This window comes from Rousettus aegyptiacus, unplaced genomic scaffold (genome assembly GCF_014176215.1).
Source record: "Rousettus aegyptiacus isolate mRouAeg1 unplaced genomic scaffold, mRouAeg1.p scaffold_m13_p_15, whole genome shotgun sequence".
Lineage (NCBI taxonomy): Eukaryota > Metazoa > Chordata > Mammalia > Chiroptera > Pteropodidae > Rousettus > Rousettus aegyptiacus.
The window spans coordinates 49214869-49231880 of NW_023416290.1; the positions used below are offsets into that span (position 1 = coordinate 49214869).

Below are 17012 nucleotides of genomic sequence, written 5' to 3' on the forward strand. Positions count from 1 at the left end.
TCCAAGATCAAGGTGGCAGCAGATTCAGTGTGTCTGGTGAGAGTCCTCATTTCTGGTTGCAGCTGGTCGCTTTCTTGCTGGATCCTCTCATGTCAGAGAGAGAGAGAGAGACAGAGAGAGACATAGAGAGACAGAGAGAGAGATCATCTCTCCCATGTCTTTTTTCATAATGGCACTTATCCCATTTGTGAGACTTCCACCACTGTGACCTAATTACCTCCCAAAGGCCCAACTGCAAATACTATCACATTGCAGATTAATTAAGGCTATGACACAGGAATTTCGAGGCATCACAAATACCCAGTCCATAGCATGACTGTTTTGAGAAATGAGGAGAAAGCACTGCTAATAAAGTGGTATCCTTGAAGTTGAGAGGGAGCCATCTCTTACTCAGACACTTTCATCTGGCTTTAGTTGTGTCGAAATGTTAGCCTTGCCTTTTTAAAAGTATCTTTGAAACTCTCACAAAGTGACCTAAAATGTCAAGCTTTTGATCAGACGATAGAGTGAGAGCTTCTATTGAGATAGAAGATTGCTAGGAGTTTGCTCAGTAGATGTTATTGTGACCAAGAGGTCCCAGAGAGCTTATAGCTGTCAACAACCGTCAACAGTTACAAAGATTTCAAAGGCCACTCTTCCTATTGCTTTCATCCTAGACTTTTAAGAACCGCAAACTTCTCAGAATGAATACATTCTAAAGAGAGCCCTTGAGCAGACATTCTCTGTGAGCTTACCAAACGTTCTTGAAAGAAGTCTAGGTGTTTAGAGCTAGAAAGTGAACTATCTTCGGTTTTGGTACCACCTGAAAAGGACAAAAAAAATGTCAAACTATTGAAACAAATATATGATTTTGATTTAACTCAGGAAAATAAAACCCTACACCCTTATCTTTCCTTGTAGCTATATTTCATTTCAATTTTACCTCTAGTTTCAGTCTGAGTCATAAGAGTTTCTCGAGTTAAAAAAAATGTTGACTCTATAAAATAAATACCCAATACACACATAACTACACATATAACTACACACATTTGTATATGAGTACATCTGTTTATGTATCTCTATATCTTTATCCCCCAGATGAAAATTTGCATGTACTTGTTTTTAACTTTTCTCCTTGTGAAACTGAATTGTTTCTGTCCTTATTTCTCAGATATAGTGCTTATACATTACAGAACTTCAAGGATATGAGAGTTCTAGTGGATACCCTCTTTAGCCACGCGTGCCAGGTGGTTTAATTCTTTGTCACTGATGCTTTCTACCTTACAAAATCATTGGTTGCAGTATGATGGCCTGTATCAACAAAAATTGGGTGAAGATTAGAAGATGTGGAAGAAAGATGCGACTAATATTTCTTGTCTTTTAGGACCTAGATTTCTGGATCAGTGTTGTGAGAATAAGTCCAAGGGTATTCTATTGGTAGTTTAATAGTTGATGGTGAAAATTTATTAATAAATGTATTTGAAGTTAATTATATGCAAATATTTTTATTGCTTCTTCATCAACTAAATGTCTTTATCATGCAACCTAAACATATGTATATTTGTGCTACTGTGGAAATATATATATATATGTATATATAAGACATACATAAAAATAGAAATTTGAAAATCGTGATGAAGATGGAATAAACAAAATTACTTAAATTATTTTTATGTTCAAAAATGTATGAAAACATTTTGCTCTTATTAAAATATTACTAATAGTTATATTAATTGGTGCAGTTCTGCCTCCCCAGCAGTAATTTTGTAATGCTGCAACAGATCACTTAAAAAAGCAGAAATAAAATCTAAAAAATTGCACAAGAAGTTTTAAAAGCCAAGCTCAGAAGTAGTGTGAACTCCAATTTACATATCATTGGCCAGAATTCAGTCAAATGACCTTGATCTTATGGTGAATGAGATCAGAAATGAGAAATGAAGTTTTTATATGTGTCCAGGAAAAGAAAACCATGAAGTAAACACCTACCATTTTTCTGTGATGGTAATATTTATTATCATTGTTATTAAAAATCATTATTATTAATATGTTTCAATTAATTTAGTGAGATTAAGGTAAACTAATAAGCTTAATGTTTTATAAAATATTGGTTAAACATACTCTATTACAAAAATGCAAAGATCTGGTTCTGAACTTATTTCAGAACTGTCCTTAAGGGCTGTTGTGATTGCTGAAAAAATGACTCACCGAGATATGTGGATTTAAATGGGAGAAGAAAAGTAGAGAAAGATATTTTTATGTTTTATGTAAAACTTAAAACCCTTTTGCCTAACAAGGGAATATATTTTAGTTTCATATATTTATCTATTATTTCCCGCAGGCATCTCTCTGCAGTAGGCAAAACAAGTGGGTCTCTAATGATTTCACTCTTTTGCTGTTAAGGAATCTCAGAAGCGGTTCCAAAGCATTTATTTTACTTTGAGGGAAAATTTTGAAAGCACTTGTTTTAGTGCCAACTATCTCAAAGCATTACTAGAAAAAATCAAAGAGCTATATCTCAGTCATGACGATATCATACTATATTATTTGCCTGTAAACTCTCAAGGCACGCTGTGCCCTGCAGAGGATGTTCATAGTTCATTAAAATGGATATAAATTCATAATTGGAATAGTATCCCTAATAATCTTAAGGATTTTCAGGTTAACATCTTATTGTTACTTTGTAATATTGCTGATAAAGAGCTTGTTCTAGTGCAGTGGTGAATTTCTCCAAGTTCTTGGATTTTGTACTTGCTTTGTCAATATTATCTTTCCTTTGAAATTACTTAATAGGAATATTTTAAGTCACTTACTCATTTTATTAGCCTTAAATTGTTTAAAACTAGATGATATAATTTATAAATTCACGTAAGTGGGCAAGACTATACTACCAATTATTGTAATGCACAAAAAGAGAAAAATGAATGAAAGTTCCGCTGCCAATACATCCACATTTTGGAACTTTCGTCTTCCTTCTGAACATCTCTTGACTGTGACCATCTGTTAGGTGACTTGTGTGAGGCTTCCCATGTCCATCTATGTTTTAATTATTTATAAAATAATTGAATTACATTTATAAATAAACACAAATAGACATTCTCATATTTACTTTCGTCAACTCAAAGGCGAGTCTCAGGCATTCACCAAGTGTACATGCTTCATGTTTGAAGACACTGCCTTAGCAACCAGAGATGGGGACCTCCTTCAAATGATAAGTGTGGCTACCATGGCCTAATCCTAAAGGTCTGAGGTAGAAAAGCTTTAGAATAAAGCTGGTTTTTTTTACCCTTATATTAATTTTAGTTTTCCAGTTTAGCATTACTTTCATTTTATTGTGTATCATAATCTTTTAGTGCTTAAGTTTTCTGAAGTCTCAATCTGGTCCTGGATATTAGCCTAGGTGCATTATTTTTATGTGAAAAATTCATGAGTGGGAGTGAGGGAACGTGTGGGGATTGGCACAGGGGACAGTATCGTCCAGCAAGGCTGTTTCTGCCCAAGTACTAATATCAAGTTGACTTCAGTTTTTGACCACTATTCACTGGCCAATTTATATAAGAAAGAGGCGAGGTCCTGTATTTTAACGTCTATCCAATTTGATGTTTAAAAAAAAAATTTTTTTAAGTAACTATTATTCACATATATGGTGAATTTCCTAAGTTTTCATTTTGATTTTTAAATAACTTGGGTAAAATATTGTTAAATCTACTAAATATATTGTAGTGATTAAGACTGGAGGCTCTGAAGTTAGACTTTCTGGGTTTGAATACTGGCACCGCTACTTAATATGTGTACAGCTTTGATAATGTGTTTAATGTTTTCAAGACTCAATTTTCTGTCTTATAAATTCATTTGAGGGTTCAGTAAAGTGATACATAAACCTTGAGTACAATGCCTGAGAAGTGTGTGTTCAACATGTTTTATTATTTTTATGACTAATATATCTATGACTTCCACTACTCAGTAGTCTAAATATATATATATATATAATTTTGCCAAAAAAAATCTATGTATATCTTTTTATAAAATTTTATTCTAGTAAACATTATTAAGTTTTTTGATTCATCCTTACGCCATTTATACTGAAATATTCTGCCTAAACTTAATAATATCCACTGTCTCTTTTGTGCTGCAATATAAATCTAAGGGTAAGGGTATGGATGTCAGAATATAAGTTCCATTGAAGCTCTGAGAAGACTCTGCTAAGACCCCAGGGTGTTTTATTTTGTTTTTTAAAAACACTATTATTTGTTTACCTCTTTATACATTTATCTTATTTTTTTAAAGATTTTATTACGGGTTTCCCAAGGCATCTGAATTTTCATGTAGAATACAAAAAGAAAACATAAGAAATAGCAAAAAATAAGTTTTATTTGTATCACAGTCTGGCCTATGACTCAAGGTCAGTTCTGAAGCCAACAAAGAAATGAAAAAGAAGCCAAGGACTGAATTCATATTTGGACTGTTACGTTCTGGGTGTGTCATGGGGCTTTACAACCGTTTAGGTTGTATTACTTACTGTGTTCTCCTTTCCTCGTGCTCCATGTATCTTTCAGGAAGTACTTCAAATGGGAAAATGCTCTGGCCCATACTATCTGCAAGAAGTTTGTTTATGATGATCAATTCAAACCGTCAGACAGCAGTTGAACATTTACCATAATAAAGAATCTGTGCTAAGTGACAGGGCACAAAACAAGGAACCAAATATTGATCTGCTTTTTGCAGGCTCAAACTGCAATTAAAGAGAGAGAAAGAGAGAGGGTGAGGGAGAGGAGAGACAGAGTTGTGGAAAGAAGGGGAGAAGAGAGGGCGAGGGAGGGAAAGAAAGGGAGGGAAGGAAGGAAGGAAGGATAGAGGGAGGAGTGTCCCATAGGACTTCCACAGAGATAAGCACTATAAGAGAAAAACAAACAAACTGCTTAGAAGAGAAGTGGGTATAAGCTAAATGGTTTAAATAGTTCAGAGAAGACAGGATCCTTTCTTGAACCCACCTATAAACTAAATTTCCTATTTGATTTTGAAACAGTAGAGGGACATTCAGCTTCCCATTTTTTATTCCTTTTATTTTAAAATTATTTTCTAACTTCTAAAGATGAGATGCTACAAATGGAGATTATACTTGCTGAATTTGTGGTATATCTTGCTACTTTCAACAAGCCTTCCTAGATTTATACACAGTATTAATAAAGCCAGTGCTCTTCTGGTCTCCCCCAGAGAGAAAAGCTGGGACATGGAAAAAGGTCCAGTAAGGGAGTCTTCCTGGCAGCGAGTAGGAGGTGGTTTGGGAAAGGATTAGGGAATGGGTTAGGGAAAGATTCCGGCAATTGCTGCCCAGGTAGAGCAGGCAACAGGTCATTAGGTATGCATTTACATTCTCATTTTCACAAATGAGGAAACAGTTATAGAGCAAACTGCACTGCGTAGGTTCACATGGCTAGAAAGTTTGAAACTGGGATTGAATCAGGTCTATGATTCCTAAGCTACTCCTATTATTCCCGAACAATTTCTGTTGTATCATAATCATCTCCTAGCTATAATTAAAATCCTCCCAAGACTTAAAAGTCTTCTTGGACATTGAATTGCAAATAACCTATTAGTTTATGTAAACTGTTATTATAGGTGCTCATTTATTTTGGATCTACTATTATAGACGAGCAATAATAATGAGAAAAATTGAAAACTAGGATTTCATCTCTTGGGAAGAGAAGCGCAGAATCTCCTGATTTAAAGAAAAGTCAAAAATCATCAGGTACAGCCTCCTTAATCAATAAAGTCCAGAGTGATGATGTGACTTATCCTAGTTCCCCCCTACTTTGTGGCAAAGTAGGAATATTAGAATCTGGATCTTCTGATACTTCACCTAATAATTTGCCAGCAGAGATGCTTCCCACAGTTTTTGTTTGTTAGTTGTAGCAGCAAAGCAGGAACAGCTGACAATATTTCTGTCTTTCTTAAGCATTTTCTTACCTGAATAAGTCTGCACATCCAGGAGCAGGTAAGACTATGCTGAAGAATCGCCTTTACCCTGCATCCATATTTGCTTAGGAGCAATGTATAGATGGAAATATTGTAACGTAGTTTTCCAGGATACACTTTTTATACCACACACCACTCCATGGATGTGATTGTTTTAGGTAAGCATAGAGAAATATGTTTCTTAAGAGCAAAGCATTTGACACCATGTCAGACTACCCCTAACTAGTCTGACTTTGTGTAAGATATCATGTCTGCACCTCAGTTTTCTCATATCTAAAAGTATGAAAATAATAATATATCACAAAGTTGTTATGGGGATTGAAAGAGAGGTACATGGAAATCCACATGGATTATCGGAATTCTACTCCTTTTTATTGCTGAATGACAAATCGTTATATTTATTCACTGCCCATTGGTGGACAATTAGGCTATTTCCAGTTCGGGACTATAATAAATAAAATTGCTATGAACATTTTTGCACAAGTCTTTCTGGAAATATGAATTTTCATTTTTTCAAATAACTACTTAGAAGTAGAATTTCTGGGTTGTAGAGCAGTGTACACTGAACACTACTAAAAACGAGCAAATCTTTTCCCATCACGGTTGGACCATTTTATATTCTCACTAACGAGGTATGAGAGTTCAGTGGGCTTTGTTAATTTTCAGAGGAGCGGAGTTTACATTTCGAGATGCTGTCAAGCCTGCTCAGAGTTCAACAACACTTGTCTCCAGGGCAAACAGGTTTTGAAGCAGCTGCGTTACTGCAGAAGTTTCCTCCGTTATGCATTTCTCCCCTGCGCAACCTTCAGGTTGCTTTACCTCTCTGACTATTATTCTTTTCTGGAAGATCAAATATTTCTTGGATTTTTGAATTCTTAAATATGACTTCACCAGAGAGACCTGTCACCATCACGTGATCAGAAGTTATTCTCTAGGTTGCTTTTTCATAATATTTCCTATTATGACATTTATCACTATTTGCAATTTTTATTTATTGATGTGTTAACTTTTTCAATGCCTTATTCTTCCACTAGGCTGCAATATACATGAGGACATGTTTAATGACTGTGTGTGTGTGTGTGTGTGTGTGTGTGTGTGCAGTGCCTAGTTCAATGCCCCGATATAATAATAATAATTTTTATCATTTTCCTGTACTTGGGGTGTGCCAGCCACTTCTCTAGGCATTTCTATGCAATTTTCACAGCAATCCTATGAGACAGGTATAATTATTTTTATGCTTGTTTTATAGGTGAGGAAAACAACATAGGACCCAAAATGTTAAATAACTTACCTCAAGATACAAGCTAGAATAAGGTACAGATAATTTGGCTCAATACTATCATCTTAACTAATTCTTAGAAATATTCTATAATGATGTTTGTGAATGTGATAAGTTCTCAGAGAATATTTTTAATGAGTAAATAAAAGCTTAGAAGCTAATAATTTGGGTTCCGTGCTTAATAATTAACACGAAATCATTTAATGTAATTCCCTCAACAATGTAATGACACAGAAGCTGTTGTAATTCCATCTAATGATGAGGTATTAAATTACAAGACCAAAATCACACAACTAATTTGTTTAAAGGTTAGACCTTAAATGTGTCATTAATTTTCCTTCCAGAATTTACGAGAGGATGAGATAAAGGATTGTGAGGGTTCCTTGTAAAGTGCAGAAACACTTCTGATGGAGAATTCTAGTAGGACAGTGTCCTTGACAGTCTGTGGTATGAAGGACGTATCACCTCCACTCTTCAGGCTCCTAGTATCACGTTCTTTACAGTGAGACCTACAACTCCTTCCACCAAGAGGCAAAGCCCATTTAGCCCCTCATCTGATCTTGCCTGTGTGACATGTTCAGCCATGAGAGAATAAATAATGGGACACAAATAAAGGATTGAAAATCATTAGTTTACTGGGACTTTTCTGCTTGCTTCTCTTGCAAGGACTGAAACCATCACCATGTGAATAAATCTAGGCCAGGTTGTGGGGTAATGGGGAGACATGTGACCTGTTACCCCACCAACACCGAACCAACCACCAGACTTGCAAGTAATGCCACCCTGACCCAGCCAGCCCCAGCTGAGCTGCTAAGCGGACCCAGACTAGAACTGCTGGGCCAACTCACAGAATTATTAGAAATTATAAATTTTGTTGTATAAGCCAAAATGTTTTGAGGGGATTGATAGACAGCGAGAATTGACTGACACGATTCTATTGGTTTACCTGTAATATTCTCTTTGGGTTTGCACCACTAGATACACGTTTCACACGGTTGTCATGGAGGAGGAGGAAGTGACGTCATGGAGATGAGATAAGCAGTTGGGAACCAATGTGCCCCATACCTGATTTACTTTACAATTCAGAGAGAGGGAAATATGAAATCAATTGAGGCTAAATAGTCTACCCTGAATTGCAAATGATCATTTTATAGATGAAATATTTTTCAGTAATTATATTTGACCTAAAAGAATATTATAGAGGATCTTTTCTTCTATTATCCAAACACACTAGCTGGCTTATTTTGTAAGATCTCTTGGAAAGGACATTAATTAATTATCATGCTAAACTCATTCTCATTTGAGGAATGGATGTTAAAGATCATTTCTTCTATGTTTTCTTCACATCATTTTGTCTAATCCTAATCTAGCCACAAGACCTTTCATATAAATGCAAATATTTGTTGTTACTTAAACTTTAGATTGAATCTATTTAATGAATGGCAGACAATGCCAAGATGATTGTGGTGAGCTCACGAATTCAAACATATGGTTGACTGTCATCAATCAAAAATAAATTGGATATTTTTTATCATAAAATAAGCAAAGGCCATTTAAAATATACGATACTTAATGAATTATAGAGTTTATGTTTGTCATTGTATGGGAGAACTATTCAGATACCAAATGTCAGGCTTTTTTCTTCTTGGAAAACTCAGTCTAGTCTTTTGTCTTTGGCCAGATAGCATGTGCTATGCACATGGAAAGAATACAGAGTTTAGAATCTAAAGAATTCTGTTTGATCATCAGTACTATAATTAACAAGCCATGTTTTATAGGATTATTAGACTACTTAATACCTTTGCAAATAAATTTTCTTATCTCTAAAATAGCTTATATTTATTGAATATTTACTATGTACTAGGCCCTGGATAATATGCATTATATGGAATATTTTATTAATTCTCACAGAAACCCTGTGAGGTAGACTTTTCATCATTTTCATTTTACCTACAAGGAAATTAAGGTTTGGAGAGTTTAAGTAACTTGTCTAGAATAGTAAAGCCTGTGATTTGTAGAGCTAGAATTCTAGAGTCCTTGCTCCAGAGCCTGAAATTGTAATCACTCTTCCACAGTCCTTCTCTCCCCAGGCAGCTCTATCTCAATTCTCTTGGGAGTTTTCTTCCTTTTCAATATCAAAGGATTATAACAAGAATAAAATGAGAATGCATATGTAAGGGTTTATGTACTTGAAAGCACTATACATATTAATATTCAACAAATAATTATAAGCAGCTACCATGCAAGTAACAATTGCCAGATTGGGTTTCAGCCAACCTAGTGTATAGATGCAGACAGTTACTCCAGGGAATGTTTGCTAAAAGTCAGAATTTTCTTCCATGACACCAATGTCAAAAAGTTAGCAATGTATCCAAAATATTTTCGTTTTCTTTCATAACTCTTTCGATCATCTGTGAATGTATGTTTATAAATATTTTCGAGTCAGTATGTGTATTTTCATTCCCTAACTCTGAGGTAACAAGTTCCATATGTTTATCCTTAACTCACTTGTCCTTTTGTTTGTAGCTTAACGTCTCTCTCAAATTTCAAAGAATGTTTCTAGTATTCTGAGGTTCTATGAATTCGTTTATATTCAATTTATTTAAATCCTTCTCGATTGTATAGACTTCAGTTCTATCTTCTGAGGCCTTTGTTTTCCCATCTTCTAATCTGAAGAGTCATAATATTTTTGAAACTTTTTAGAAACATTAGGTGTTGTCTATGTGATGCCAAACATCTGGCCAAAAATGGAATAAAGAAGTGAAACACCAGAATAGAGTCACATATTCAGCTGTTTGGCATTAGGTAGCTGAGTTTCAAGTTCTCATCCAGAGATTTAGAGGCAGAGGATCTGTGGCCACATCTTCCTTCCTCTAAGGGTTACTGAGCGCAATGCAAGAGAGTAGCAGGGCTTAGGAATGATAAACCGGAATGTCGTGGTGTCGACATATCCAAAGAAGTGATCGAATTCAACTTCTGTTCTCTGGTCACAAGCAATAAGATTATGTTCCTCTAGTGACTTGAAATGGTAGAGCACACGAATGAGTTTCCAAAAGAGAGGCCTCCAGAGTTTAGTAACAAGACTAGGTTTTTTTTCTTTCTTTCTTTCTTTCTTTCTTTCTTTCTTTCTTTCTTTCTTTCTTTCTTTCTTTCTTTCTTTCTTTCTTTCTTTCCTTCCTTCTTTCATTTATTTGTTTATTTATTTATTTATTTTGCCATGTGGTAAGTTTTAAAGTTAGGACATCCTGTGGATCGGTAGGGATTAGAGAAAGTGGCCAGGAAGAAATATTAAGAAGTGTTCTCAAATGAGGCCATAATTGTCTAACTCGTATATAGTCACACTACTTTTGTGTGTACTGAATGAGACATCTTACAAGATAAATTAGCTACAATATTTGGATAATGGAAGAAAAGGGCCATTATAATATTACATAAAATGAGAAAAGAACTGCAGTTTCTAATTAAGTGCCCAAGTCTGTTGTACAATGAACTATTTGTTGAACTTTTAAAATATAATTTGGAATCTTTGAATAAATGACTTACAGCCATGCAGTAAAAACAGAGACATTTATGCTGGGACACATGGATTGCATTATCTTTTCTGAGGCTTGTTTGCTCTTCTACAGACTGGGTCTAACTACCTGGGATAGCCAGGAAGCAAGGAGCCAGGTGGCTTGGCAGGAAGAAACCCACTCTACCTTAGCTGGCAGCAAGCCAAAGGTCATTCTGAAAGAAATCCTTAACTCAGAGTAGTTGTTGTGTGGGAAGTGGTGCCTTCTGATTTTGAAATGGTAGTGACATCAAGGACAAAGAAATCCCAATAGGACCCAAAGCACTATGTAATGTTTTAAGAAGGGCTCCTTGGGTCATGTTGTGCAACTACCCACTTCCTGAAAATTACCTTCAGGGAGAAATTGAAAACCTTCCTGGTGCATAGATGTATAACTTTAGGACAGAGAGCACATGCCAGTATGTTAATGCATATATTTTGATCCCTTTAACAGTCTTAAGTCATTTGAAGTTCCCATTTACTTGGATTTGGCCAGAAACAGTCTCTCAGTGCTCAGGAAAAAATGTCTTAAAGATCCACAGAGGCTTCTTGGACACCAACCTCTCTTACAAAACATTTTCGATGAGTCAAATGTAAACAAATTGAATTCATAGAGGCCAAATTTTTCTTGACAAATATGAGCTTAATAAGGGTTGAGAGGGAGAAAGAAGAGGTGGGGAGGCCTTGGAAGAACATGTGCTGAGTTTTGCTGATCACAAAGTATTATACAAAGATGTCTTGATACATGCACACAACCAGAGCTGAATTCACTCAGCGCTCCTATTGTTCCAGCAAGAAATCTGGCAATAATATTTGGTTTACTTGCTATTTAGTCTTTGCCCAAAGCAACTCTGATATACAAATCTCCATGTCACCATTCTGCAAGGTAACTGATACTACCGGTATCCTTGAATGCCTTTTTTCTTTTCAGAATCAGAATACTTTCTCAGTTAGTAAATGCTAATATAATCATGTCTAGAATTCAGGAAGTACAAGAAAGGATATCAGAAAAGTATTCCTGTATGAAGGATGTTTGAAATGAATTTTTAAGACTGTAAAAAGTTTACCCATTCATAAAAATATGGCCAAATTTATAGGGGGGAAAAAGTGCATCAAACTCCAATAAAACTGAATGGTATACTCAGAGAACTGCGAATAGTCTGGATTCCTAGAATGTCAAATTTGGGAGGGAGTAGAAGCGGATGAGGTTAAAAAGGAAAGCAGGGCTCAGGTCATGGCAATATTTTGAGCATGATATTTAACCTTAATAAAACTGCAGTGACGAAGAGGAATGATTACATTAAATGGAGCTAAGTCTGTCTTGAAGCAGGGTAAAAGATTCGAATGGTGTTTCGGTGTTCCAGGAAAAATCTGAGATGTCATGGCAAGGTGGGAGATTAAATAACAGAAATCATTTCCCCAGTTATAATGCTACGAACTAGCAAACATAGGGAACCGATATAGAGCCTTCCCACAAGCACAGACTCTGGAACACAGATTTTGGGTCCACAGGTCTGGGTTCAAATTTTACCATCATCACTTACCAGCGTGTGCCCTTAGATAACTCAATCTCTGAACCATAGTCTTCACATCTGTCAAATGTTAATAAAATAATATTTAACTCATAGGGTTGTTATATGAGGTTATTAATTGATAATATAAAAAGCATTTTAAAAATATCCAAAGAATAAATATATTATTAGCACCACACACAGGTATCACACCAAGCTCTTAATAGATATTTTCTTAATTAATATTCAGAATAACCTCATGAAAACAGCACTGTCATTTTATTTTTCAGATGAGGATGCTGCAGCTTGGAGAGTCCAAATAACTTCCCCACAGTCACCGAACTGGTAAGTGTTAAAGATGCGATCTAAATCCACAGCCCTGTGCTCTTAACATTTTGCTGTGATGTCTGTGGAAGTTCTAGCTTCCTTGCCTCTGAATAGAGAAACTCAGGAACAATGCGGGGTTTAAGATACATTTTTTTCTTACTTGTGTCTGGGAGAGAATGCCTATATACATAGCACTACTCTTCATGGGAGATGGACTGGAACAGCAGAAAATAGAGAAGCTAGAATTTAGGACACCTCATTTAAATATCAAACCCTCAATTTATGATTATTACTTTGAGAAATGTCTTCATTTGGATGTAGTTGAAAATGGTAGACAATCAACTGGGAGAAAGCCCTTCGTAAATGATAATATGCCAGATAAGTATTGTCATTGATTGTCCCTTTAAAATCAGTAAAATAATAGTCCTTCATAATCATGACTCCTTTTTTCTCAACCACCAAAGTGAGTCATAAATGAAAACCATCCCTCTCAAACATTGTTAATTCTACATGTCCAGAAAGAATATCTTTGTTACTTTACATTTGTTACTTTACATTGTACAAAACTTTGGAAAGGTAATTCAGGCGTTGCTCCTTACCTCCTTCCGGCAACTCTACTTTAGTGTGACCCAAACATTATTCTAAAATCATTTATGACATAAACTGGAGCTTCTTCAAGACAGGAGGAGACAGCAGTTAGACCAACAGTAAACAGCTCAGAATTTCCTAAACTAAGGTTTTTGGTGCTCTGGGGATCCTTGAACACATTCCCAAAAGTCCATGAGAATTTTTAATTTGGAAATTTCATATCAATGGCAATCTAAAAATATGTAAACAAGCATATTTTGGACCATCCGATGGCAACCTCACAACCAATAATTATCCCAGATCCAAAGATCTTAATAGTGTTCTGTTTAGTTTTATTTTTCAATTACAGTTGACATTCAATGCTATATTAGTTTCAGGTGTATAGCATAGTGGTTGGACATTTATATAACTTATGAAATGATCCCCCTGAAAAATGTAGTACCCCTTGACTCCATACATAGTTATTACAATATTATTGACTCTATTCCCTATACTGGATTTTACATCCCTGAGACTATTTTGTGACTGCCAATTTGTACTTCTTAATCCCTTCCCCTATTTCACCCAACTCTCCCCAAGTCCCCTCCCATCTGGTAAGCATCAGTTTGTTCTCCGTATCTATTAGTTTTTTGTTCGTTTGTACATTCATTTTGTTTTTTTTAGATTCCACGCATATGTAAAATCATATGGTATTTGTTTTTCTCTGACTTATTTCACTTAGCAAAATACCCTTTAGTTTCATCCATGTTGTCACAAAAGGTAAGATTTTATTCTTTTTTGTGACTGAGTAATGTTGCATGAATGTACCACTTCTTCTTTATCCATTCGTATGTGGATGGACACATAGGTTGCTTCCATTTCTTGTCTATTGTAAGTAATGCTGCAATAAACATAGGGACGCTTATATCTTTTGAAATCAGTGTTTTAGGTTTCTTAGGGTAAACACTCAGAAGTGGAATTCCTAGGTCATGTGGCAGTTCTATTTTTAATCTTTTAAGGAATCATCGTACTGTTTTCCGTAGTGGCTGCACCAATTTGCAATCCCACCAATGGTGCACGAGGGTTCCCTTTTCTCCACATCCTTGCCAACGCCTGCTTGTTGATTTACTGATAGTGATTCTGACACATGTGAAGTAATACCTCATTGTGGTTTTAATTTCTTTGATGATTAGTAATGTTGAGCATTTTTTCATACATCTGTTGGTTTTCTGTATGCCTTCTCTCAAGAAATGTCTGTTTAGGTTCTCTACCCATATTTTAATCAGATTGTTTGGGTTTTTGTTTGTTGCTCTTTTTTTTCTTTTTTTGATGTTAAGTTGTATGAGTTCTCTATGTATTTTGGATGTTAATCCCTTGTCAGATGTAAATTGGCGAATATCTTCTCCCATTCAGTAGGTTGTCTTTTTGTTTTGTTGATGGTTTCTTTTGCTGTGCAAAGACTTTTAATTTGAGTAGTTTTTGTTGTGAGTTCATTCTACCCAAGTAGTTCTACTTTATCCTGGGCTAATGTGAAAAAAAAAAAAATGGAGGCAAAATTACTATGTAAATGATGAATTTCTGCCAAGTGAGGGCTAAATGACATCATGTTATAGTTTTGCAGTAGTTGAAACAGAGAAGAACGGTGGAAAAAATGACTGATCTCACAGCATGCAGATGTATGGGCATAATGATCGCAAAAGAACTTGAACCTTAATAGTGAGTGCCACGTTCCTTTCTGAGTGGTTTTTAGTTTCAAGTAAACGACAACATCCATCACATTAAATAAATGTTACTAAATCAAATTTTACCAGGTTGCATCCTTTATCTGCATTTAATTGTAAATGCATTTGAATTTTATAGCTTAAACTATTATAGGCATAAGGAGTTACATGTATAGAATTGTGCATATTTTAGCAACATTATAATAAAAGTTATTTAAATCAACATCAATATTAAACAGGTTTGTTTCTTTTAAAATAAGTCTGTTTATAATTAGGTTTAATTATAAACCTAATTATAAGCAATTCTTCTATTCCTCTATTCCGTGGCTGTGTTAGTTTAGGTAAATTGCTTGTCTTTTCTAAGCCTTAGATTAGCTTCCTATTTTCTAAAAGGTGTTCATTATAATAATATGCAAACAATACCTAATTTGCATACATAGAGTATCCAACTCAACAGAAACAGAATACTGTTTTTTTCTAGCTCCCGTGGAACTCTCAAGATAGAAATATCTTGGACCATAAAACCAATCTAAACAAATCTTAAATAATTTAACCATTCACACTATATTCTCTGACTGTAATGGTACAACTAGGAATCAATAACAGAAAGACCACTGGAAAATCTCCGTGTACTTGTAAATTAAACAACACACTGCTAAATAACTCATAAATCAAAAAGGAAGTCTCAGCAGACATAATTCATACATAGAACTGAATGAAAGTAAAAGTAGAACATATCAAAATATGTGGGATGCAGTGCTGACAAGGAAATTAATAGCACTACAACCTTACCTTACAAAAGAGATGATATCTCAAATGAATGATATCCATTCATACCTCAAGAATCTAGAAAACAATAGCACAATAAACCTAAAGGAAACAGAAGAAAACAAAAATGACCTTTAAACAGGAACACAATAGAAAAAGTCAATGAAACAAAACTCTGATTCCTAAAAAAAAAAAAAAAAAGACAGCATTAATAAACCTCTAGCAAGACTGACAAAAAGGAAAGGGAGAGAGAAATAGGGGAAACACTTCCTATTTCATTTAATAAGAACAGTATTAATACTCTGATACCAAAAGCAGGTAAAGGCGGTAAAACAGACCAGTATCTCAAAAACTTAGACACAAAATACCTCAAAAATAATAAACTAGATAGAGCAACGTATGAAAAAATTTAGAATATCATGACCAAGTGGGATTTATTCTGGGTATGAAGGCTGATTCAACATTTACAAATATATCGAAGTATAATAACACATCAACGGGCTAAAAAGAAAAATTACATCATCAAATTAATTAATGCAGAAAAAGAATTTGACAAAATCCAACAGCACCTTAGGATAAAAACTCTCAGAAAACTAAGAATTGAAGGAAACTTCCCCAGCTTGATAAAGAGAACCTACAAAAATCCTTCTGCCAACATTATCCTAAATGTGAGAATAGAAAGCTATTCTTTCCCTCATTGATTGGGAACAGGACACTGATATCTGCTGTCTTCTCTCTTATCAACAAAGTACTGGCTATTCTAGCTACTGCAGTAGGGAAGACAAAGAAATAAAAAGGTATACAGGTTGGAAAAAGAAAATAGTGACCACTCGTGGGTGCCAAGATTGTCTACATAGAAAATTTCAAGGAATCCACCACACTCAACTCACCTCTCCTCGCAAAAAACAAACAAAAAAAATCTTGCTAGAACTAATTGAATTCAGTGAGGTCATAAGTTATAATCAATCATTTTTATGTAATAAAAAACCATGTGGAGCTGAGATTAAAAGCAAAATATTATTTACCATCGCTTTAAATAAAATAAAATACTTAGGTATAAATCTAACAGAACGTGTACCTGTATCCTGAAAATAGCAGGAATTATTTTTTTATCAAACAAAGCAATTAACAAGTACCGATGAACTGATCACCTCCTCTAAATCAGGAAGTCGAGACTCAGCCTGCTTTCTGAGAGCTGAAAATGTGAGTGAGAAAATGAAAGACGCACAAATAAGAGACATTCTACAATAGGATGCAGGTCGCATGGGAGAGTAGACAGAGTTTGAGTTTACAAAGCTGGCAAATGTGCGTCTCGGCTCCAGAACGTCCACTGACTA

The 17012-nt window shown here is 35.0% G+C and overlaps 1 long non-coding RNA gene across 1 annotated transcript in view; it reads left to right on the top strand.

Annotated features, from left to right (window-relative positions):
- Nucleotides 1–13497, top strand: part of LOC118612008 — a 375103-nt gene extending 361606 nt beyond the window's left edge. Inside the window, exon 4 of the long non-coding RNA XR_004954641.1 lies at nt 12583–13497. This is a non-coding gene — a long non-coding RNA (uncharacterized LOC118612008). The remainder of the gene's footprint in view (nt 1–12582) is intronic.
- Nucleotides 13498–17012: the final 3515 nt, after the last annotated feature.